This window comes from Podarcis melisellensis, assembly GCF_964234715.1.
Source record: "Podarcis melisellensis genome assembly, chromosome: 3".
NCBI lineage: Eukaryota > Metazoa > Chordata > Lepidosauria > Squamata > Lacertidae > Podarcis > Podarcis melisellensis.
This window is the reverse complement of record NC_138530.1, coordinates 59,176,278-59,200,928: the sequence shown is the minus strand read 5'-3', so window position 1 is coordinate 59,200,928 and position 24,651 is coordinate 59,176,278. Positions and strand designations below refer to the sequence as shown.

The 24,651-nt window shown below is 42.8% G+C and overlaps 1 protein-coding gene across 3 annotated transcripts in view; it reads right to left on the bottom strand.

Annotated features, from left to right (window-relative positions):
• The window catches only part of HIVEP2 (HIVEP zinc finger 2), a 135,584-nt gene extending 123,064 nt beyond the window's left edge, over positions 1-12,520 (bottom strand). For 2 of the 3 annotated variants that reach the window (XM_081905114.1, XM_081905115.1), the window contains exon 1: positions 11,100-11,383. The gene's annotated coding sequence lies outside the window, so the exon portion shown is untranslated. Of the gene's footprint in view, positions 1-11,099; positions 11,384-12,082 lie in introns of those variants that run through there. The other variant, XM_081905113.1, reaches the window with a different exon arrangement.
• Between the last annotated feature and the right edge of the window lie 12,131 nt (positions 12,521-24,651).

Sequence of the window (24,651 nt, the reverse complement as noted above, 5' to 3'; positions counted from 1 at the left end):
CATATTGGGGGACAGGGGAAGATTTCAGAAAATAACACATTGACTAAAGCCACTTCCCTAGTGTAATGGTTCTAGGGGTTGCTCGTGCGTAAGCCGGTGCTTATCTCCCCGGCTGGGTGCAAACACCTGGCTGGGTTGCCAAAGTGAACCTTTTCTCTCCAGACAGCCACTCACCCATGGCTGACTCAATCACTGGCAGAATCTGTCAGTGGCCGTTTCTTAAACTTCTTCCAGCAAAAAAGCTCTTTGACGCCTAGTCTCCTCCTACTCTCTCTGCGCGAAAGCCTTCTGCGCAAGAAGGGCGTAGGCAACGGAGGACCCCTACTCTCCTCGCTGGTCCCAGGCAAGGAGTCATGGGACCGCCTCGCCACTTCCCCCATTTGCCCCCCTTCTCCACTGGTGCTACACTGATTCTCTTCCCCAGAAGATGGGCTGCTTCTCCCGATCCCTGGACGCTCTCTGGAATCCCTCCGGCTTTTGCTCTCTCCCTCCGGCACTGATGGTAGTTCCCTGACACCTAGTATTGTCCGTGTAAGATTTGAATGGAGGATTTCCCAGTTCATGCAAACAAAACATTAAGACAGCAGTCCTAAACCCACTTACCTGGACATAAGGCCTACTGAATTCAATAGAACTTACTTCCGAGGAAAACATGGTTAGGATGATGCTATAAGCCCATAAATCTAGCTTTCAGAACTTTTCTTACAAATTCTAACATAGATCTCAAATAATCTGGAATAGTGCTGGGAGCTGCTATGAAGCATATGCAACAGCTCCCATGTATAAAAAGAATTGCCAGTCTTTGGAAAAACCACTGATTATCATGGGTGTTCTGCTGCAATCACTATTTCATACTCACACTGGACAGCACAGCCTGCTTTTATGTAGATCTCATTCATCCTGTACCACTTAACACAGAAAAGCTCTCTCAAAAGCTCTCTCAATGGTACCCAAAGGACTACATTTACAAATAGCTGGCGCATCTAATATTATTATACACTTCATTTATTGACAGTATACAGAAATAAAGCATAGATGCCACTCCATGCCAGAGAAAAGCACTGCTGAAAGGAAGGTGCTAATTAAGTGTTTGCTCTACATTAATGCATTGCAGCTGCTAACATCTGGCCTTCTCAAATGTTGATTTTTTTCCCCAAAAATTCACTGCAAAAATATTGATTCCTACTATACTATCTAGAGAGACAAAAGTTGTCTTTTTCCAGTGAGGAGCTGGGCCAGATTTCTTCCTTGTCATCCAAATAGAAACAGCTTAACACCTTTTAAAGTCTGTTGGACTGTTTCTGCCTAGGTAGCAGAACTGCAATTAAAATTATCACCATATCACCAAGGTGCAAACATCAGCATCTACAACACACACACACCAACGACCTCATGAAGATACAGAGGACAGCCTATACACTGTGAAAATATAGAATAAACATCTGTATTGACTCCCAGAGACATTTCCTTTTTATCACATCACAAGATGCTATGGTTATTTCTATTTCAGACCTGCCTTTCTTGTAAATTACAAATTGCTCTAAAGAAACATTTTTGAAGTACAACAGCAAGACAAGTCTTACTAAATATAGTTTTGGGAAAGACACTTAGCTAAGTATGCATTATCAATTTGGTTTCCAGAAAACTCCAGTTACCAGAGGTTGATTTCCCAAGTCTTATGCAATCCCAAACCTATCTGCATCTGTGTAAGTAAATCTTTCTGTCTGCACCATCATCTAAAGTGGCCCTGATCAGGCAGACAATCTCTTGCAGCTTATGATCCTAATTTTGCTTACACTTACATTCCCAATAATTATTGGCCCAATTTGGGGTTGTTCCAGATATGCTCAGCAATTTGACTAACAGCCCAATCTATTTATGCATATTCAAAAATATATCCCATTCATTTCCAAGTAAATTCGTATGGGACTTCATCCCAGCGCAGACCCTGACCAAACACAAACCGAAGGCTGCTAATAATAAAAGTTAGGTGTTGCGCAATCATGCAGGTTTCAGAGAGCTAACTTATCTTAACTCTAGTCATTCATCCGCAGCAATGGAAAAATAATACTCCCTTGCTTTACATGAATGTTGTAATGGTAAATAAAGTAGAATATGCAGTCTTGAAGTGGGGAGGACTTTATTTTTTAAAAAATGCTGTGACCTGGATAGATCCAAAGATGTGTTGCCTAAGCACAAAAGCACTTGCACTCACCCAAGGTGGCCCCCAAATTTTGCTACTTGCACCCCGCTGTACCCAATTTCAGGGGGTTCCTTGACACAGGAGGCTGTGGAAGGAAAGCAGCACAAAGAAAGCCCCAGTGAATTAGCAGATTTCTGCTTCCACTTCCCTAGATCCGACCCTGCATGTATGGGAAACAACTCCTACCCCCATTGCCATACACTCATCACTCATGTCCAGGAACCTGGTGTTTGCAAGGGATACAGGTCTGGAGTGGAAAGAAACACAATGTTTTGTCAAGTGAACAGCAAGCTGTATAGAAACGAAGACCAGATTACAGAGGTCCAGATGAAAGGGGTTTCACTACATATAATTTCCAATATAGCAGTTTTAGGAGAAGACACTATTTAAACCTGTAAACACACATTCAAAAGGAATAAAAAAACAACTATTTGCAATCCTTCCTCCCAGACCATGACACTAAATGGCTTTTCCATATCATCAACCTGAAACATATGGGGACCTTCTGTGCTCCAAGACACACAGGCCATAAATAATCACAGTGTCTATTTATTCCTTCCTTTGGATTGCCAACCACAATCCACTTGGTTGACAAAGTGTCATGTGATCCAAATTGTCCTCCACTATTATAGCCTGTCTTGTGGACTTGAACTATTGACCAGGATCAAGTGACACGCTGCAGATATATTAAAGCAAAACTGCGCTGAAGTAAATGTAAACAGAAATAGGCTTTAAACACACTTCATGAGGCACAGAAGCCTGGCTTAACATTCTTCAGCAAAACTGAACTAGTTTCTATATAGTACGAAACACAAAGTATCAATACAGAAGAAATGTAAAACATAATCATAATAGTAATAATTTGTATACTGCCTTCCATCCATAGATCTCAGGGAGGTTCACAACACAGAAATTCAAGATAAAAAAGCACAAAATACATAATAAAAACAAGAACAAAGGCAAACTCTAAAAAGATCCACTGAATAAACATCAACCACAGCAAAAAATGCAAGCCATATAAGATTTTGAATCTTCACATTCTACTAAAAACAAACCTGGGATGGACTTGTTGTAAAGAAGTCTTTTTGCAGGGAAAAGAACTTGTCTCCAGATTCAATCTAGAAATAAGTACGGTAGTTGGAAGCATTGGCACTTTGCCATGTATGTAGGATCCCAATTCGAGTACCAATTTCAGAACAGGGTCAACAGCAAATGGCTTACTCCTAGTCCCTGGGGCAGAGCCATAGCTATGGTGGAGTTAGCCACTTTTTTGGCCAAAGTAAAGCCACACAGGCACCACTGAGACTCTCAGTGTGTGTGTGTGTGTGTGTGTGTGTGTGTACACAAATACACATGGGTGTGTGTGCCAAACTGGGTCTTCGACCCAGGTGAAATAAAGCCTAGTTTTGCCCCTGCCCTGAGGGTGGGAAAAGAGGCCTGGTATCTGGGCCAGTTACAATCACCATGTGTTCATAATGGTCAAGGCCTGTCTGCCAGACTCCATGCAATTCCTGTTTTGTGGCCACCATGCAGAAACTGCCACAAAACTGTTATGGAGGCAACTCCACACTGTACCCACAACATGCAAGAGCTACTGCTACAGCTGCAAGTCTCCATATAATTGCAGCAAGTAGCATGTCTCCGCACATCAACAGCGCACAATAGTAGTCTCAGCTAAGGATAGAATGCAGGCTGTCTAGACAACATGAACAGGGAATTAATGTGTTGAGCCAATCTCATACATCATTACTGCCATGTGGAGCCACTGCCACACAGCAGCACTTCTAGGAGATCCCATGTGGCAGCCATATCCTAAGCACAGCCCCATATCTTTGTGGTCTTTGGTTCGTATAGACATTCAGGCAACATCCACTTTCTTAAATTCATAGCAGAGCTATACAAACTATTAAAGACAAGAGAGATAGAGAGAAACCCTAGCATATCTGCTCAGCCCTGCTTCAGTCCAAGGTATTGGTTGTTTTCTACCAGGAGATTGATGCCTACATACCCTCAACCCTGCAAAGGCCTTCATTTCCCGTTGTATTTGTTACTTCCATCTGACTCAACTTTTCCTCTGTTTGCCTGGTAAGTTCAAAGTTGCCAGATATTTGGGGATGACTTGGCCATTACTTACCGGGGAGGGCAGACAGGAGCTGTTACACTTGTCTGGAACAATTACGTCCTTGGATATGAATGCTAGAATGGGTTTTCTATTTTAAAAAACAGCACCCACCCTACAAGATTAATGGGCCAGAACACATCAGTTGGGAGACTTTCCAATTTTACTGGGAAATAGCAAAGAAAAATGAAGGACTCATCACGACTTTGCAAGCAATTTCGTCATGTACCCACAGCAGTGACTAGAGGAGGAATGTACTCTAGGAGGGGAGCAGAGAAAATAAACACCATGATGCATCTGCAACAGCACCACCTTAGTTCTGCACTGGGATGGGAAACGGTTCTAAAGCAAAGATGCCCACCACAGGAAATGGATGCAAAGGGTAACAAGAGAGCACCCATTGCTCAGACTTTAGGAGACCAGGAACAAAGGAAGGATACAAATGGTTTTTGTTGGCTCAAGTCAACTAGATTAAATGCCTGTCAAGGGTCAGTGGCAAGAGAGTCCAGGTCTCAAACAAGGTATACAGTGGTACCTCGGGTTACATACGCTTCAGGTTACAGACTCCGCTAACCCTGAAATAGTACCTCAGGTTAAGAACTTTGCTTCAGGATGAGAACAGAAATTGTGCTCTGGCGGCGCGGTGGCAGCGGGAGGCCCCATTAGCTAAAGTGGTGCTTCAGGTTAAGAACAGTTTCAGGTTAAGAACAGACCTCCAGAATGAATTAAGTACTTAACCCGAGGTACCACTGTGCTACAATAGATCAATAGATGTTTGGCCAAGGAGAAAACTGTCACAATCCCTCCCCCCCCCCCAAAAAAAAACCAACTCAGTCAGATACTGAATGTATAGCGCCTGCATTAATTCATGCATAACCAACTAGTCAGTATGTGGACTAAGTTGAAAAGGCTATAGCATATTAGTGCAAACAACTTGTAGTCCTGGATGCTGATGTTCCTTCTTAACTCTTCCTGACATTATCAGCTCTCTGGCAGTGTGGTTTTTATAAGAAAGTAGAAAGTACAGGAAAATATAGTTCTCAGACAACTCCCATCGTCCCTGATCAATGGCCATGCATATGTAACCCAAGGTACCACTGTAGTAACAACATTGTGGAGAATGTGGCAAGATTTTTGAGTGACGCCATGAAATTATGTCACCATAGGTCCCAGGAGCCATTATCGTAACTCACGATGTCTGGACAGTTCTATCCTAAAGTATCTCCTACTATGTTTTGTTAACTGTGTTGTGTTCTGAGATCCATGTATATGATGCAGTTTTTCTATGCCAATGAAGGAGATTGATTAATTGATTGAACATCCGAAGGTATCACATTGGTTAGAGGAAGATTAATCAAGAATTGTGTTTGGTTTTTTCTATACGTATGCAAAGCCACGAATCAAGATTACTTACTATAAGACTTAGACTGTAATACTAAACACACTTACTCTCAAGCTAGTTCCACTGATCTCAATGGTACTTACTTTTAAACAGACATACATACCACTGCATTATAAGTGTACAGAATTTTAGAAGAGAAGGGCTAGTAAGTTATTGGGCAGAACAGTGTTACTCCATAACATGGAAGTTAAACATTCATGCTGTTCACAATCATGTATTATTTTGATTGGGCATACATGCTAAACCATGATTCATTGTGATGGGAATGAGCCACAGAATCCTTAAGCTTCCTCCTTCAGTACAACCACAAGGAGGGGATCAGAAGCTTTTGCTTCCTTTATGATTAAATATAGTTTAGTGTTACATCCAAATCCCATGGTGGTTAATCTTAACTATGGTTTATTGAAACAATTCAACTTCATATCCCATGGCTTGGAGTTTCCTTGTTGGAAACATTGTGATCAGCCACAATTTATTGTGTTACAAGCTGCAGCTGATCAAAACCACAAGTGAAGGCTTCTGAACTCCTTGTGGTCTCACCATAAGAGAAGATTGCAGAAGCCTAAGGGACTCACTGCTGCTGCACATTACTGTCACAATAAACCATGGTTGATCTTAAACTTCATCGTACCATCCATATGTAGCATTTATGTCAGATTTACATTCCTTGACCTCTCAAGTCAAATATTTCATCCCTGACCTCTTCTCTTACATAGAAAGCCTTTAACACAATGTTTTTGACAGCCATGAATTCAGTTTTAAGATATCATTAATATAGATTTTAATGCATTTGCATTATATCCAGATATGATTTTGAATCAAGTTATTTTTAAAGGACATATTATATAACTGGCTTTTAAATAATAAAATCCAAATTATACAAAATTTTGAATAAAAGCTGCATTTTTTATTTTAAAAAACATTAACTTGACATTTTCCCCACTAATGGGGAAACGGAAGCAAAATGGTACTTGACTTTTTTACGGTTGCATAAATTACATTTTTCATTAATTCTCAATATAAATAAAATATATACATCTGGTCAAGTGCATAGTGTAGTGATAGCTTTTTTCCTTATATCAGAGGATATCTCCAAGGTTTTCAGGCCAAAGTTTATTTTGATTACTAGTCTGTCCCCACGTCCCCTGAACTGATTGAAAACTCTTAAAATTCAACTCCTCATAATACAGTGGTACCTCAGGTTAAGTACTTAATTTGTTCTGGAGGTCCGTACTTAACCTGAAACTGTTCTTAACCTGAAGCACCACTTTAGATAATAGGGCCTGCTGCTGCCCCCGCGCCACCGGAGCACGATTTCTGTTCTCATCCTGAAGCAAAGTTCTTAATCTGAAGCACTATTTCTGGGTTAGCGGAGTCTTTAACCTGAAGCGTATGTAACCTGAAGCGTATGTAACCTGAGGTACCACTGTATTGTGGTGTGTGTGTGTTTTTCTTGATGGAAGGCCACATTAGTCTACCAGTAGATAATATAAATAATGATCCAGTATAAGATATTAAGACAGACAGACGCACGATTACTCAGCAAAGCCAACATGCATGCATATGTTTCTGTGTTTTGTCCTCATGGTAACAAGGACTATAAACAGATCTCACACATGAGAAAATATACAGTAATCAAAATCCTTTTGGGTCATTTCTACATTGGTGCCACAGAGTTCGGATTAATTATATGAATATTAGGGAAGCATATATTCCAAATTTGCTTTCTTTGGCCAAGTTACATTTGGTCATTTACGCCAACTGAGGAAATTGGAACGTTTTGTGTCACAGTCTTTCATAAGTGAGATTTCCGGCCAGTGGTTTAGCTGCTAACATCCAATCAGTATTCACCTTATCCCATACTTGGCCACCCTGCCCCTTCAACTTAATCTATGGCCCCTTACATGCCCCCTCCCCCACAAATATATCCTGAGTCTCTTAAGGTTTACAGAAGACATCCTACCCCAACTTTCACACTGCCCAGCTCTGTTCCTACTTCACAACTCTCAGCCTACTTGCTCCCCCCACATCCATGCTTCACTTGTTATAGACTGTCAACAGCATATTCAGCCCCACCTGGCCCTAGGCCACACAAGGTCTACCTTAAATTAACCGGTGGTTTGCTTCTTCAACGTAGCCACACTGTTTTATCAACAGTCTACCAAAAACTTTCCCGCCCAATGGAAGCAAGAGTGTGCAAAAATACATATATTAAACACACAGATGGAGCCAGTGTGATGTGGCTTGAGTGTGCAGCTTGGATGTGGGAAACCCAGATTTGAATCCCCATTTAGCACCAAAGTTGACAGGGCACCCTTATGCAGGCCACTGTATTTCAGCTTAAGCTATTTTACAGGGCTACTATGAAGCTCAAATGTAACAATAATATGCAGAGTCATATTTGCATATGCCGCAATAACTCCTGTGTCTCATATATTTGGATACTGTAAAGATATCATTCACAAGGCTGGCCTTACAAAATTTATGGCAGAACCTTTTAGACGTCTACAATGGTAGGACAGGAGGCAGCAGCTGTGCTAGCACAGTGGTCAGGTTCAATCAGCATGGGATAATTTGTCCTCTCATGCCAGTATTAAAATATGTCAGTCCAAGGAATGGCTTGCAGAACAGTCTACACAGGCATGGACTGTGGGATCCTGAGAAGGTTTGAAGTATTTTTACTAGAATTTGGTTCTCAGTCGTGTGTGTACATGTATGCACATGCGCATGCGCATGTACACAAACTGTGTAGGAAAGTAAGACAAAATTTAAAACCTCTATCCTAGCAAAATCATTCTGTTGTACAATGCATATAATCCCTTATTTCCATGCCAAAACATTTTTGTTTCATCCAATTTGTCAAGATCAATTTGTGATCTTGTTTTTTGTCTTATGAACATTGTATCAGTAAGGAAAAACCAAATCAACTCATGCTTTCTGGAATTAAAACACTATCTCTAACTACATTAAATTTCTGAACGTTGAGGATGGAATCTTATACCCATTTAGCAGGAATTACTTCTGAGTAGACCTGCACAGGTTTGCTCTGTAAATATTCCTGCCATCTTTCAGACCTTAACCACAATATTGTCACTGAAACCCTACCCCTGTACAACTTCCTGTTTCTTAACTTTCATGCACAAATTCCTATCATCTCTAATAAAAGCACATCTAAAATTAAGAATAACAGAGCTCAAAAACCATATTGGAGGCAATGCTAGAGTCAGAGATTAGGAAATGGAAGTATTAAATAACCCTAAGTACTAAGCAAATATAACTTTTATAATGAATATATAAATGTTTCCAATAATACATTTTTATTAATGAAAAACTGACAAAATACAGGAGCCCAAGCAAAATTTCAGAATGTTTATATGAGAAAAAAAATTGAACTAAAAAAATTGATTTTATGAACTGGTATCAAATGCCAACTGTGATCAGTGTTTTACCAATGACAGTGCCAAGATTCCCATGGATCTTTTGCCCACAGATATTCTTTGGACCAATAACTCTATTTAGATAGCACAATAAAGGTAACACTGTACCACATCCTGCAAACCTATGCATAGACATTAATTTATTTATCTTGAAAGTATGGATATAAATCATGTTTCCTCTTAGAAAGCTACAGAATATACTATACTAAACTAGAGCTCTACCATGCTAAAGCTCCTAAACTCATTTACTTGCAATTCCACTGAAACCACTGTCATATAGTAAGACCACATCATTCATTATTAACATTCATTATTAACATTTGTATAGCACACAATAGCTAATATTCTCTAAAACACGTCTATTAATTCTGTAAAGAAAAGAAAAACACCAACTGATCACTTTCTGTTAATATAATATATATTCGCACATGTGCCAACTCAAACTCCAATAGCAATATTTCAATTTAATTCATATGTCTGATAATGAAGGCCTAATAATGAGTTCAGGAGAAAAAAAATATCAGTCAGTAACTGCATCCCAACAAAGTAGAAGTGTGTGTGTACACATATACACACACAATGACGTAAGTGCTTCATGTTTTTAATAAGTACAACATACACAATCTAAAAGGAAAAGCAACAAAATTATCGTGGCAAACAGCAAGTGTGGGCCTTACTAATTCATAACAAATAAACAGATTCTTACATTAGGCCTCTGTTACTGGATAGGTAGGAAACATTTTTGCGTATTTTTCTTAAGAGCTACAATAAACATGGGTGGAGGGGAGCTGCCATCCTTTTTCACAGCACTCTGTATAGTGTATCACTGCATGGGGTATAATAATATTTATTGTAGCTCAGGGACATTGCAGGTTGAGAATCATGTTTAGGGACCCCTTTCGAAGCCTGAAAATGACATACATGTTTCTCTGAAAAATAAACGTGGAGAATTGTCGTCCAGACTAAACCAGGGATTTCCCCTTGAAATGCCAGCTTCCCATCATTACAGGGGTAATAAATTCTAAAGGGAAACTGCCAGGGAAACCGGCAATATCCCTCCCTGCCTGCCTCCTTCAGTTCCCCCAAAGGACGCTCTCAGGCAAGTAGATGCTTAAAGGGGGGGGGGGCGAATAAGCACAAGCATGGATGTGCGCGTTACATAATCATACCCAAACATCCATATGCACACGCATTATATAAGAAATGCAGTTCTCTGCAATCAAATAGGAGAAGGTGGAAGGGGAGGAGGACGGAGGTGGTGGTGGGCGAAAGCGCCTTCGTTCCAAACCCCTCAGGGGAGCCCATGTGCAGAAGAGGGGAGAAAGAGGGAGATCACATCTGCTTTCGCAGCAACAGCAACAGCAGCAGCAGCAGCAGGCAGAGCCCCTTGTTAACCCCCTTCCTGTGGCTTTTACACGTCATGGAACATTCCCGGAACGGGCCAACGTTCCACCCACTTCAGGGAACAGACATAAAGGCGCAACACACCAGATAGCCTTCTCCCTTTACCCCTGTCCGCCCTGCGCACATTCGTCGCAAACCGACACCCCCCCCCCCACGGCGCGCGCAGCAGCTCCGCGCGCGCTCCTCCTCTTCCCCCGCGCGCACAGCTGCTGCCGCCGCCGCCACGAGCTGCTGCTGCTGCTGCTGCTTCCTCCTCCTCGGCCCCCCTCCAGGGGCTCCCACATGCCACCTCCGCCCCACGGCCGCAAGGCGAAGACGACGCCGAACCCAAGGCAATTCAGGCGGTGGCGGCGGCTACTGCCAAGTCACCCTGAGCCCTTGGAGGCGGTGACTGAAATTCCTTCCGACAGCAACCGTCCCCCCCACACGGACACCGCGCGCCACCCTTCAAGGCCCCCTCGGCCCCCTTAGCGAAGCAAGCGCGCGCGCACACGGAGGGGGGCTTGCCCTCCCCTTCACCTCGCCGCCAGCTACCTTGACATGGGCAGAGCGGTGCCTCAGCCCAGCAGCGGCAGCCGTGTCGCGTCGCCTCCTCTGGGGCTCTCTCGCTCGCTGGCTTGCTCGCTCTCTGCTCTTCCTCCGCCTCCTCATCTGCTCATTAGTAACCATGCACATACTTCTTCCCCACAGGAGGAGATTACGCAAGGCAGCCTGCGCCTCATCTGCATACACTTACATGCTGGGTATTCCCCACATTCCCTAGCAGTAAGGCCACTAGCGAAGACCTTCCCCTTTGCGCACAGAGAGAGAGAGAGAAAGAAGGGGGAAGCAACGGCGACTTGTGAGGGAGAGACGGAAGGGTTTCTGGAGGGGGGAGGGAGGGAGGGAAGGGGAGGCGGTTCCTAGCGAAGGTTGCCAGATATGAACTTCTTATAAACACGAAGCAAAAGCCGCCCTGGATAGACCCGAGCCTTTCCCGAGAACGTGGTGCTGACAGAGCCTAGGGCTGCCTCTGCCCTCAAGGCTTCCATTAGTCGCTCTATCGACTGCATCGGAAACGCTTGAGCATCCCAGCGCAGCAGCGAAAGGAGACCAGCACATCTTCCTGGCTCCCCCCGGCCCTCCTTCCTCGGCACCATCTCCCCAAAGGAAACTGAGCAGTTCAGGGAAATGCGGGGGGGGGGGGGATAAGTGATGCTACCCATCCGAACACACCAAGTCCCCCCTTTTCACCCCGCTGGCAAAACCTTGAGCTCTCACCCCTGTGTATGTATATTATTTCAAAGTCTTCTTTCAGTACATGCACGCAAGCCAGCAAAAGCACTTGCTCTCCGACTGCCAAAGGGGGTGGGGGTGGACAAAAACAACCAGCGACATGACACTGCCTCTCTCCCCCCCCCATCCACAGTGACAGTAAAAGCCCTGACCGTGGCGATCAAGACCACCTCAGAGGGTTGTCAGTTGCTTCGAGCCCCACAGGAAAAAGAAGGGGGTGAGTATTTGCAGCAGGAGCTCACCTGGGAGTCACCGAGAAGGAGGAAAGCCCTCTAACTGCCGCCCTTCTTGCTGCTGCTGCTGCCGCTGGTGTTGTTGTTGTTGTTGACGACCGGCCCGTGTGTGATTTCTTGTTGCTCTCTTGCTAAGCCTGTGTCTGCCTTTAAATGCCTTGCTGCATTGCTTTATATAGAGAGGCAGAAAGAGATATTCCGACAGCCAAAGGGCGTCTGATTCGTGTGTTTCTATTCAAACCGATCATTCATCTTGCTTGGCTCTTTTCCGCCTTCTCTTTTCCCTTTCTCTCTCCGCGTCAGCTCGACTTTATTACAAAAAAACACACCAATACACGCGCGCATATATATATATGTGTGTATGTATAGATACGCACACATACATCCACACGTATCAAGGGCAGGCCCGAGAAGCCGCAGTTGTAGTGTGTGTGTGTGTGTGTGTGTGTGTGGCGTGCGTGTCCCCCCCCCCCTTTCTCCTCCCTTCTGGATGATAGGAGCCTCTGATCTGCAGACAGACTGGGTTATTCCTGGCACCACTTCCCAGAACAGAAGTTACAAGGGGAGAGCGAGCGAGCGAGGGGAGAGCTCAGCCAGTGATGTCATCGGATCCCCCAGCGCGTCCCGGGGAGGGAGGGAGGGAGGCAGGCAGGCAGGCGAGGAGGCTGAACCAGAAGGCCAGCAGCGCGAGAGAGCCGCCGCGGGCTCCGCTGCGCGCCTTTGACAGGCGGAGTGCGTAGGAGAGGGGCACCGAGGCGGGGCGGAGAGACAGAGAGAGGGAGGGAGAGGAGGAGAGAGAGGGGCGGGGCCTCCTTGAGAGCGGAGAGCTACGCGCCTCCCTCGCCGGTCAGGGGAGATCTCGCTTCCTCTTCCCTCCCCCCGCGGAGGGAACTCCCAGGAGAGCCGGTCTCAACTTGCCGGGCAAAAAAAAAAAAAAGGTGTGCGACTTCCTCGCCTGAGAATTTCCTTTAAGGATGTGGGTGGGATCTTCTTTCCCGCGGCCAGGCTCCCCTTCCCCCGCCTCCTCCGCCCTTTTTGGTTGCTTTCCGTCCCCGGTCTCCGCCTCCTTCGCCTGGCCAAGGTCATTCCTGCGGCATTTCTTCTTTGCTTTCTTTTTTAAAGTTCGCCTTTTGCGGCTTCTTCCGGCCTTCTGACGAATCGCCTGCCCCGCTGCCCTTCTCCCTCGATGCGCCCGGGAGAAGTTCGTCGGATGCTGGCGGGACCTCGCTCTTGCTCCTGCGGCCTCGCGGCTTCTGCCTTGTCCTCGGCGGCATGCGATTCTCGAAAACAAAATGTCTCACTTAGCGGCGATGCTTCAGCAGCAGCCGGTGTGGATTTAGGGAATGTTCTTTGACTTTGGTGATTAGCCGCAATATTTACTTGCGTTGTGGTGGGGTGTTTTTTTTTTCTCCCCATGGCAGATAAATAAATTCATTTTAAAGAGGTGCGGGGGCGGGTCGTAATAAAAAATATTTTTGGTTGATTTGCAGATTTATTGAAATTGTCCATGAATTGTTTCGTGAATGTTATGGGAACGCCAGCAACTCTTTTTTCAAAGGACTGTCAGTCTGAATAGTAGGAACTTCGGAGTTTGTCTGCGCTCTCTGGGCCAATCAAAATTTGCATCTCTTTACCTCCGCTGGGTTTGAGCCATTCTCAAGCAGATATGGAATGGAATGGAATTTGGAAAATGGGATCTAGTAGAATCTAAATTCACATGACCTAAGTTCGGATCACACAAAACCATCAGCAAACGGTGCCATAAAACTTATGGAACCAAATCTTGTATGTTGCTGCAGCAGTATAAAAAAAAATACAGGCTCAAAGAGACATCCTTGTGGTTTTCATATGGAGCCCATCCCCCAAGCCATCTTCAAGGGCACATCCTTTTCTATGGACTTAACATAACTAAATTTTAAAAAACCTAATAATATAAACCCTAAATATAACCATGGACTTATAGCTTTGGGGTCTAGCATCTGCTTTGCATGCAGAATGTCTCAGGTTCAATCCTGCTGCTGCCAGTCAGTGTAGGCAATACTCAGATCAGGGGTTGCTATTCAGGTGGTCCACAGTCTATCTGTGCATTTGTGGCTGAAAATGGGAGTCATCACATCCACCACATTAAATATTGGTATTGTTTTTACTTGTAGTTTTATTGTTGCTTTTATTTCTTGCATTTTATTTATTGGAATTTGACGTCTGCGGAATTCAAAATGTAATATTGCAATTGTATTTTGTAATACTACAAAATACAATTGATAAGAAATAAAAGCAGCAGTAAAAGTACAGCCCCTGGCACATCACATTACAATTGCTACAACAGGCAGAAAAATCATTAAGAAGACTGCCAAGACCAGCAATTTTCAAATAGTCTTTTTTTTCCCTTTTTGCAGGGAGAGGGTAGTTTGGGAACCACTGAGCTAGATGGGCAGTGGTCTGACTGTATAATACATCTCCCCATGTTCCTTTCTACCAAGTGGTATCTGGCATTATGTGTCTTCTCTGAATATGACTAAAGTTGCATATCCCACACAAAACCAAAAATCTGAAGCATGACACAGTCTATAGACAAAGTTGTGATTTGATGGTGGATTTGGAGAGACTCCATACAAAAAGCTACACTTCCGGTTTGTGCTTTTGTGCTACTGTGGCACTACAAAACATTGCATTGGTTATTTTTACAGTGTGGTCTGTGGGCATGGATTTGAGCTGTTGATCCATCTTTTTCAAAATAGTGTACAATTCCTGTAAGAAACTAAAAGGAAGCACACATTATTATATTTGAAATGGAAGCTCTTGTAGTTCTCTGATTTCTGGGTAATTTGCAGCTACTTTCGATTTTCACACATCCTGCCAAGGTTTGGCGTTTACTTCTATAGCGTAGAGTTGTAATTTAAAACCACCACCTCAAATTAGAGTTTAGCCACACTGCCACAACCTTGGACTGGTAGTTCGGAAGAACTGCAATCTGTTTGTTCATACCAAAAGCCCTTTCCTGGCTATGTGAAATGCAGTACCCTCTGGGATTGGTCCTGAGTGTCTGTAATAATAGTAGGAATTAAAATGTTATGTGAATAGGGGCATGGAAAGAAGCAGCTCTAGGGAACTCCAGCCGAGAAATGTGACCTAGGACAGTAATCGTTCTGAGATCAAGTTGTTAAGAATCACACAGTGTAAAGTAAAGTTTGTACCATGCTTGGATCCCCTGTGGCATCATTTTATACTGTTTGCAGCAGCAAATATTACAGGATTTCAAGAGGAATTTTAAAAACAAAGCGAAATGGTCTAGTTAAAGCCTCCGGGTCATTGTTTAAAAGAAACACTGATAAAAACTGGAAAAGAGGGAGGGGGGCATTTATTTACACAGAGTTGCAAATGGAGAAGATAAGGACGACAAATTTCAGTCAGCAAAAAGAAACAGAAGAATTAAGAGGTATCTTATAATTTTCCATTTTGTGAGAGAGGGAATACAAGTTTTGACATACCTGAAGCGTTCTGTGTACCCAGAAGAAACACTACATATACAAGTTGCAAATTGTTCACAGGAATTCATAGTAAAGGAGACCGTAGAGACTCATTTCTGACTCATTCAAAGCTGTTTGCACATATTTATTAATTTGGGGAGGTGTGTGAATCACTTCCAATAAGTGACTTATTAAAAACTGCATAGTGTGTGTGGTATAAGAACATACACATGGTGTCTAGAATACTAGAAATTGTTTAATCTTGGAGTACACTGGATACTAGTGCATCCATTAAGTACATGGCCAAGTCATTCAACTTTCAGGCTGATGGCACCATAGGTAGAATCTCACCCTTTTAGGGCTGCTTAGGTAGTTGTTCCATGTATGTTCTGTTACGTATAAATGCAGTTGTTTCAACCATTTTGCGTATCACCAAACCTAAGAATCACGTTCAACATGAGTCTGCACAGAAGCCCCCCTGGCTGGGCCAATGGAATGCCAGCTCTGCATGTGGGATAGTAAGTGCTTACAGAGTATGTGTGCAATACTGGCAAACATTTTACCAGACCCAACATGGTGTAGTGTTTAAGAGCGGTGGACTCGTAATCTGATGAACCAGGTTCGCTTCCCCGCTCCTCCACATGCAGCTGCTGGGTGACCTTGGGCTAGTCACACTTCTCTGAAGTCTCTCAGCCTCACTCACCTCACAGAGTGTGTTGTGGGGGAGGAAGGGAAAATAGATTGTTAGCCACTTTGAGACTCCTTAAGGGGAGTGAAAGGTGGGATATCAAATACAAACTCTTCCTCTTCTTCAGAGTTCAGCAAACTTTTTCAGCAGGGTGCCGGTCCACTGTCCCTCAGATCTTGTAGGGGGCCGGACTATATTTTTTTGGGGGAGGGGGATGAACGAATTCCTATGCCCCACGAATAACCCAGAGATGCATTTTAAATAAAAGCACACATTCTACTCGTGTAAAAACACCAGGCAGGCCCCACAAATAACCCAGAGATGCATTTTAAATAAAAGGACACATTCGTGTAAAAACACACTGATTCCCGGACTGTCCACGGGCTGGATTTAGAAGGTGATTGGGCCAGATCCGGCCCCTGGGCCTTAGTTTGTCTACCCATGTTCTTCTTCTTCTACCCATCACTTTTGTTGCATCTCGTCTGGCTGTTCCAATGCACATCAGTGGTGTCTGTAGCATGTATAACAACACTCACTTGATGTGTGTCCATTTTAAAACATCTTCCTTGTCATATATACGCATTAGGGAAGCCATAACTCAGTGGTAGGACATGTGCTTTGCATGCAGAAGGTCTCAGGTTCAATCTCTGGCATCTCTAGGTAGAGCTGGGAGAGACCAGTCTGAAATCACAGAAATTGCCAATCAGTGTAGACAATTCTGAGCAAGATGGATCAATGGTCTTACTCAATATATTGCAGCTTAATATGTTCTCCGTAACAAGGCAATTAAATAGCCCCTACTACTGCCTTTTCTGTGGTGGCTTTCCACTTATGGAATGCTCTTCACAGGGACACTTGCCTGGTACCTTTGTTACATATCTTTAGGTGCCAGGCAAAAACATTTCTCTTCTCCCAAGCCTTTGGCTAATTAAACAATTTGTGGCCTTTTTAACTGGGGGATTGTTTTTGTCTGTTACTACGCTATGCATTTCTGTGTTTTTGTATTGTAAACTGCCCTGTGATCCTCGGATGAAGAGAAGTATAGAAGTTTAAATAACAAAAACAACATCTTACATATAGCTCAATACATAGGCAAATGCATTTTAAGAGAAATGTATGTGGAATATCTTGTGCAATATCAGTTCTGAGGACCTTTGGGACCCTCCCAGTTCTCTAATTCCATGATGATATTACATTATTCGAATCTCCTCGAATAAGGTGAAGGGTGAAGGATCTTAGCAAAGGGGAATTAAGATGAAGGGATATGCTACAGTGTTTGCATAGCAATGGCCAGATCAAATCCTTTAGCTGAGGAACATGTGTCCCTGCTCTGGAGCGTTGCATTCTAAAAGCAGATTTTATCACTATACATATACACATAAAATCTATACCTACATATTAAACAAGTTATGAGCCGAACTAACCTATGGTGCATTAATATGTGTTATTATTTGACATAAATGATAATGACATCTAACAGAATACAGAACGGGTAGGATTATTAGACAACTGTAATTATGGATATTGAGCCCTTAATGGGGGGGGATCATTTTTAAGTTCCCCAGACCCTGAAAAAGTTGAATTTAAATAATGCAGTTTTTACTTGTCAGATCCCCCTTTCAGCTAAGTAGCACGTTGAACGGGAGCTGCCTGAAAAATCTGCCAAACCATTATGAGCACTCCAAATTGAAGATAAATGAATCTCTTGAGTGCCACCCCCAGCTTGTCTTGAATATTCATTTTTACATTTTATTTTTACAGTATTTGATGAGTGAAAAAGTATTATTTGACCATTTGCAAATGTGCTGGTATAAAAAATGCAAGAAAATGTCTCCAAGAAATAAGATGTACATGAGAACAAAGTGACAAGTTATGAAATATTAGCAGAAAAATGGGTTGTAGACAATGTTACTTCAGTTGTTACACTTCTATAGGTTTCACAGAATAAAAGAACAAATAAAATTCTTTTTCTTATTGGGCCAAGTATTTGTATAAATGGTGCCCCTAATTTAAAACTGCGTCCTTGAGCAAACTCACAAGTAAGCATCATTGAATACATTGGAACTTACTTCTGAGAAAACATTCATATTAATGTGCTACAAAAGGTGTAATGTTTGTCAAGTGCAGGAGCTGATCTAATGTAAGATATTATTTCACCTGTTCTTTGTCTCTCTGGATTTTTGTCATTTAATCTTCATCGAGACAGAATGTGGCCAACTCCCTTGAATGCAGTGTTTGTTTCCCAATATTCTGATGGGCATCAGTAGAAACTATAAGCTTCAAACATTTATTCTATTTTGCCCTCATCTTTTTTGTGTTCCAGTTTCTATCTGGGTGTACTGCAGAGCTCAACAATTTTCCTTAAAGATTTTCAGAATTGCAAAAGCAGAAAAGGGGCTGAGTCAACTACAGCACTATGGTGATCTGCAATGTAGCTTTATTAGACATTGTTTTGTTTTTTGTCTAGGAATGAAATTAATTAACAGCAATTACAGTGTGTGAAGCAGACACTCTTAACACCTTTATATTGTGGCTGCTTCAGACAAAAGCTGTCAATGCAAATGGAGTTTGAATACCACTGCGAACATTTGGTTTACGATAAGGTTCAACTAGAACACTTTGTATATTGTTTTAATTCTTTATATCTTATCTTCAAACTAGCCTGCTTGTGTAGTAAGATCTTCTGTAGAAGCCTTTCCCCAAACACTGCTTTAACAAAGGTCTATTGTGTAGGGACGCAGGTGGCGCTGTGGGTTAAACCACAGAGCCTAGGGCTTGCTCATCAGAAGGTCGGCAGTTTGAATCCCCGCAACGGGGTGAGCTCCCATTGCTCAGTCCCTGCTCCTGCCAACCTAGCAATTTGAAAACACGTCAAAGTGCAAGTAGATAAATAGGTACCGCTCCGGTGGGAAGGTAAACGGCGTTTCCGTGCGCTGCTCTGGTTCGCCAGAAACGGCTTAGACATGCTGGCCACATGACCTGGAAGCTGTATGCCGGCTCCCTCAGTCAATAAAGCGAGATGAGTGCCACAACCCCAGAGTCGGTCACGACTGGACCTAATGGTCAAGGTCCTTTACCTTTACCTATTGTGTAGTCATAAAGCAGAGAGCCCGTTCTGTGGTGGCTCTCCAACATTAGAATGTCCTTGCAAAGGAGGTGTGTGTGGTGCTGACTTCACAATTTGTTGGCCTCAAGTTAAGATGTTCTTATTTTTCCAGGTATTTTAGAAAGAATTGCAATTGGAACTGCTTTTCAGGATTTATATCCAGCCGACCAGCAAAAAAAAAGCTCTCAAAACGGCTTACAAAATTCAGTTCAAAGGTGGTCCTTTCCCAACAGCCTACCAGCTAAGAAGATATGGCACACAAGGAAAAAAGAATGGGAAAGAGGAGGAGAAAGCAAGCTTAAGCACAAGTTCTTATAGTTGCAATTTTGGTAAAGAGCAGTCCCTTCCCTGAAAAACTCTTCTCTCTGATGAGATCCAGGAATGGAACTGGTGACAACATCCAGAAGATCTGGTCAGCTCCTGCCACACAGTTCATCCTTGATGGCTATTGAAGATTCAAAGGAGAGGACATGATGAAGTTATCCTCATCCACCCCCAAAGTCAATGGCAGTTCAGAAAACTCTTCCCTGTGTTTATAACAAAGACCTCAGCTGTACTGCAGAGGTGGCAACAAAGCCATGTGCCAGAATTTCCAGAAGACCTCAGTGCTTTAGCATGTATGCTGGGTGTTGATCACTTTGGAAAAATCTGGCCCTCATTTCTCTGCTGAGCATTTGACAATCTGGCCTCAGCTCCTTGATGTGAAAATCTGGCTCTGTACGTGGCAGAAATTAGTCAGAGTAGCATTTAGCACTGCAGTTATGCAACAGACAAACTGAGAAGCATTTGACAAAGCTGCTGAGTTTGTTCTCTTGCTGCGTGTCAGTTCTGTCCTTGATTCCTCCTCAGCTGCCTGCTTCAAAATGTACTATTATAGGACAGGGAGAATTGAATATTTCTACTGGATATATTTGCTTTGGGGGTGGGGTGACGGCAATGAAAACTCTGCCTTTTTAAAAATAAAATCGTTTTTGCTTATTAACCATACCTTTTTCTTTTTTCTTTTCTTTTCTTTTTTTGAAGAGGCATACTAACATTTCCCTATTTGAAATATGGAGAAAGACAGTAGCTCAGTGGTGGAGCATCGATATTGCACATGGAAGGTCCCAGCCCAGGTTCAATTCCTGCCATCTCTGGATAAGGCTGGGAGCATCCTTCGTCTGCAATCCTGGAAAGCCACTGACAGTCAAAATAGACAATACTGAGCTAGGTGGACCCATGTTCTGACTTGTTAAAAGGCAGCTTCTTCTCCACTTGTGATTAGACGTATTAGCACAGTAGTGGAAATGGCTCCTTTTTATGATGAATACATGCAGCCTCCAGAGGCAGTGTTCAGAGGGGGAGTACCTCAAAGTACCCATTGCTGGGGAGCAACTGTGTGAGATGGCTGTTGCCTTCAGTCCTCCTGGAGGATTCTGAATGGTCGTTGTGGGAGGCAGGGTGCTAGACCAGATGCACCCTTGATCTCATTCAGAAGGGTCCTTCTTAGATTCTTAAGGAGGGATATTAGGGAAAAGATTCAGTGCTGCTTTGCCAATCTTTCAGCAAACTGATTCTCCCATGACCACTGCCTGCCACGTGGGTGCCAACCGTGGCAGGTCACTGTGGGTGCCCTGTGGCTGATGTCCTGCATGAAGTACTTGGGCTCAAATTTTGTTTTCTGCTACAAACTTTAATGTTCAAATCAGTATAGAACATGGGCAAGCCAATGATCACTGGTGGAACAAGTATATGGCAGGGCTAAGCAAACAAAAGACATTCATTCAACAGCTGACACACACAGCTTCTATCATAAAAGGAGTGGGCAGGCATAACTTTAGAGTGGCAAAAAGGATGTGGCTCGGTTCTTGCAGGCAAACGGGAACTCCACCTTGCAGGTAGGGCCCGAACACTCAGTTCACACCAGTCCTGGCATCTCCAAGGGGACACACAGGTGAGGTGATTGCCTCCTTCTCCTTCAGCCCGATTGGACCTGAAGGTCGCTCAAGATAGCTAAACTAATTATATGCATGGCATCACCAGGTCTGAAAGCTCTTACTAGTGAATAAAAACAGTAACACATAAAGATGTCATGCTCGTGTTAGAATTGTATATTATTGCAACTGCACTGCACTATATGGACACCCCCCCTTTATTGATTGACTTGCTTTTTCTGCTGCTGCAGTGAAAATGTTCAGTTGTAGAATCTGTTCTGCAGTCTGTCCTGGTTGTTTAAAAATATATTGCAACCATGAGGAGAATTGTGGTAGTGCCATAGCTGAGAGACTGTGCTCTGAATCAAGAATCATGTTTGTTGCACAAGAGCACCAAATCCGTTTTAAACTAAACTTGGAAATTTCTACATCCAAATCATATGCTCTACCAATGAACTATAGCACCTCCTTCTCCAAGAATGAAAAAAATAATTCTTGATTTTTGCTCAGTATACTAAGATGTTCATAATCAACCCATCCTCAATTGGCTGAACTGCACCATCCACTCACCACCAGCAGCATCTTTAAAATTTCCTGTTCTCCTTTAGACAGTACATATGGGATTCCTAATAGTATCCAATGCAGGCACTTCCCAACAACTGCTGGAGGGCCATAGGTTTCCTGTCCCTGTATTATAAGAACTTTACAGTCCTTAATCTCTGGTAATGTGCTTTAAGTAGATAGATATAAAACACACACACAACTAGTATCTTCTGAGTTTCTCCCTAATCATGATGAATAAGCCACATAAATCACTATGCCAGAGCAATAAAGGTATGCTAACATGGAGCACTTTCCCTCCAATTTATATCTTCTTCTGTGTCGCTGTAGAAAGGCTCTATTTTGGCTGGCGTGCATTGGTAAAAATGAAGTAAACAAAGAATGATAAGGGAATCTCATTCACTCTCACTAAAGCCCAATATGATAAGTGCAAAAGGCAGGTGGCATAAGCACTAAAGTAAGGATGGAGACGGCACGCTCCAGAGAATCAATCTGCTACATTAATGGCTAATGGCACTCTCTGTATTTATTCATTATTTATCACCCAAAGAAGTACATCCTGTCTAGACTGTAGGGGTCCTTTCGTAGGGAAAAGGCAAAGATGAACTTAATGAATTAACTGAAATTAGTGAGTTGTAGCTAACTCAGTCTGGCATATAAATTCAAAACAACACTCCACTCATAGTCCCTAATTTAAATGTCAATAAATACTTCCTCACGAAAATTAAATCATTATCCACAACTATCAAGGTTCCAGAGCTCCTGACATAATGCAATAATACTTCTAGTTCAAGTTTTGGATTAAAAAATGCAAAGCAATTCAGCTTGCCAGGTGGAATGATCCCACTGCCGCTATGTGCTCTTATTGGAGGTTCCCCTGAGCCCCACCCTAGCTGGTTTCTGGAGCACAGTACGTGGGGGGTGGGAAGCCCTGTTGTGCAAGAAAGTCATTGCATAGGCCTTCCATTGATGTGGTTTGTTAGGTGAATCCTGCCCTATGATTGCATCAGATGCCTTAAGCCACAGGTTCCCAAACTTTCTACTCCCAGGGCCCACTTGCAACTACAAATGACTAATACCCACCAATCACAAAATATTGGCAGATGGAGACAGCTTTGCATAATCAGTGAGTAATTATCGAAATAATTTTCTACTGCTACCTAATCCATTTTTGGAAATGGATAAATTCTTTGCCATGGTGCTTTCCTTGTGGCAAGGAGTTCCAGAGTTCAACTTGCCTCAGGCTAAGTATCGACATTTTTGCTCTGGAGATATTGTGACTTAGCCTCCCCGTTTTAGGCAGGGGTCGTCTTATACATGGAAAAATATGGCAAGCAGAGGACAATTGTTTCACTAATTTCTAATATAATCTATTATATGAGCATCTTGCAGGAAATCTGGCAAGAGCTGCATCCTGAGTAGTTCATAAGAGACTGAAGGTTTTGTGACAGATTTATGGAGTTTTAATCAAAAATAAAGTGACCAATATTCCACTCTGAGGCAACTAATGTAATTTGATAAATAGCTCTCAGTTGTTATTCATAGTTTATACAGGGCAATATAAGGAGAACAACAGAAACAACCCCAATATATTATTGTATGAATGGTTTAGAATTGTTAGCATTTCCAGAATCACATCTCTGTAGCATTGCAATAAAAAACCCCCTACTTTTCCTATTTCAGTGTACACAGTGAAAATGCTACATTGAGATCTACTTATTACCGTAGATCAAGCTCTTGTCTGGCTCCAGCGATTCCTTTGGCATGGGGATGGGAGCTCATCTCTGATGCTGGCAAGATCTGCATTAATTTAAATGGAGAGGAGATGTGTGAGAGATTGCATTGCTCCACTGAAATGCCTGAGAATCCATATGTATTTTTTGCATGTGTATCTGAATAGTAAATGCACTGGATGGAAGGGGATTCAAGTGAGTGGAGCAATTAGACGTTTTCCAGTATCACAAATAATTAAACTTATGAAGTTCTTCTCTGTATGCATTCACAATATTGGCAATACTCATCAGAAAAGTAAATAAAATGCAATAGGTTCTAAAATACCTAGGTTTGGCTCATTCAGCAACTTGCTGCTATGATAGCAAGGATAAGGAATCAAGATGAGAGAAGGGACACAGGAAGAGTAAGAATATTTGGGGGAGCATTTAAAGAGATATAATAGTCAAAGAAACTTCCAAGTAGGGTTAGAAATATGAGCAGCAGTTAAAAACAACTAGGTTAGTGTACAGAAGGACTTGAGTGGTATTAGGATATGTAGCAAAATAACGAACAAACGGAACCATGGAGGGGTGGACATGGAAGTCTTCTGATACAAGATTAATTAAAGTATCGGTAAATGTAAGTTGTACATATCAAGTTTTGGAAAATGTATTAATCATAAACATTAGAATCATAAACATTCCACCTAAACATTAGGAAGAACTTCCTGACAGTAAGAGCTGTTTGACAGTGGAATTTGCTGCCAAGGAGTGTGGTGGAGTCTCCTTCTTTGGAGGTCTTTAAGCAGAGGCTTGACAACTATATGTCAGGAGTGCTCTGATGGTGTTTCCTGCTTGGCAGGGGGTTGGACTCGATGGCCCTTGTGGTCTCTTCCAACTCTATGATTCTATAATCAAATACCATGGTTTGGCTTCATAATTCTGGGTGCTCTGTGACAGAGACTTCAGGGCTAGAACCAGGCTTGAACCTCACGTGGTGAGTTGCCTCTAATTTCATGTACAGGTATATGCAACTTCAGGTACAGAAATAATACACAACACTGGACCCTGTGAGTCATAGTTGGTATAAATTGGCATCAAGGAACTGCCAGCCTACAGAACTCATTCAGT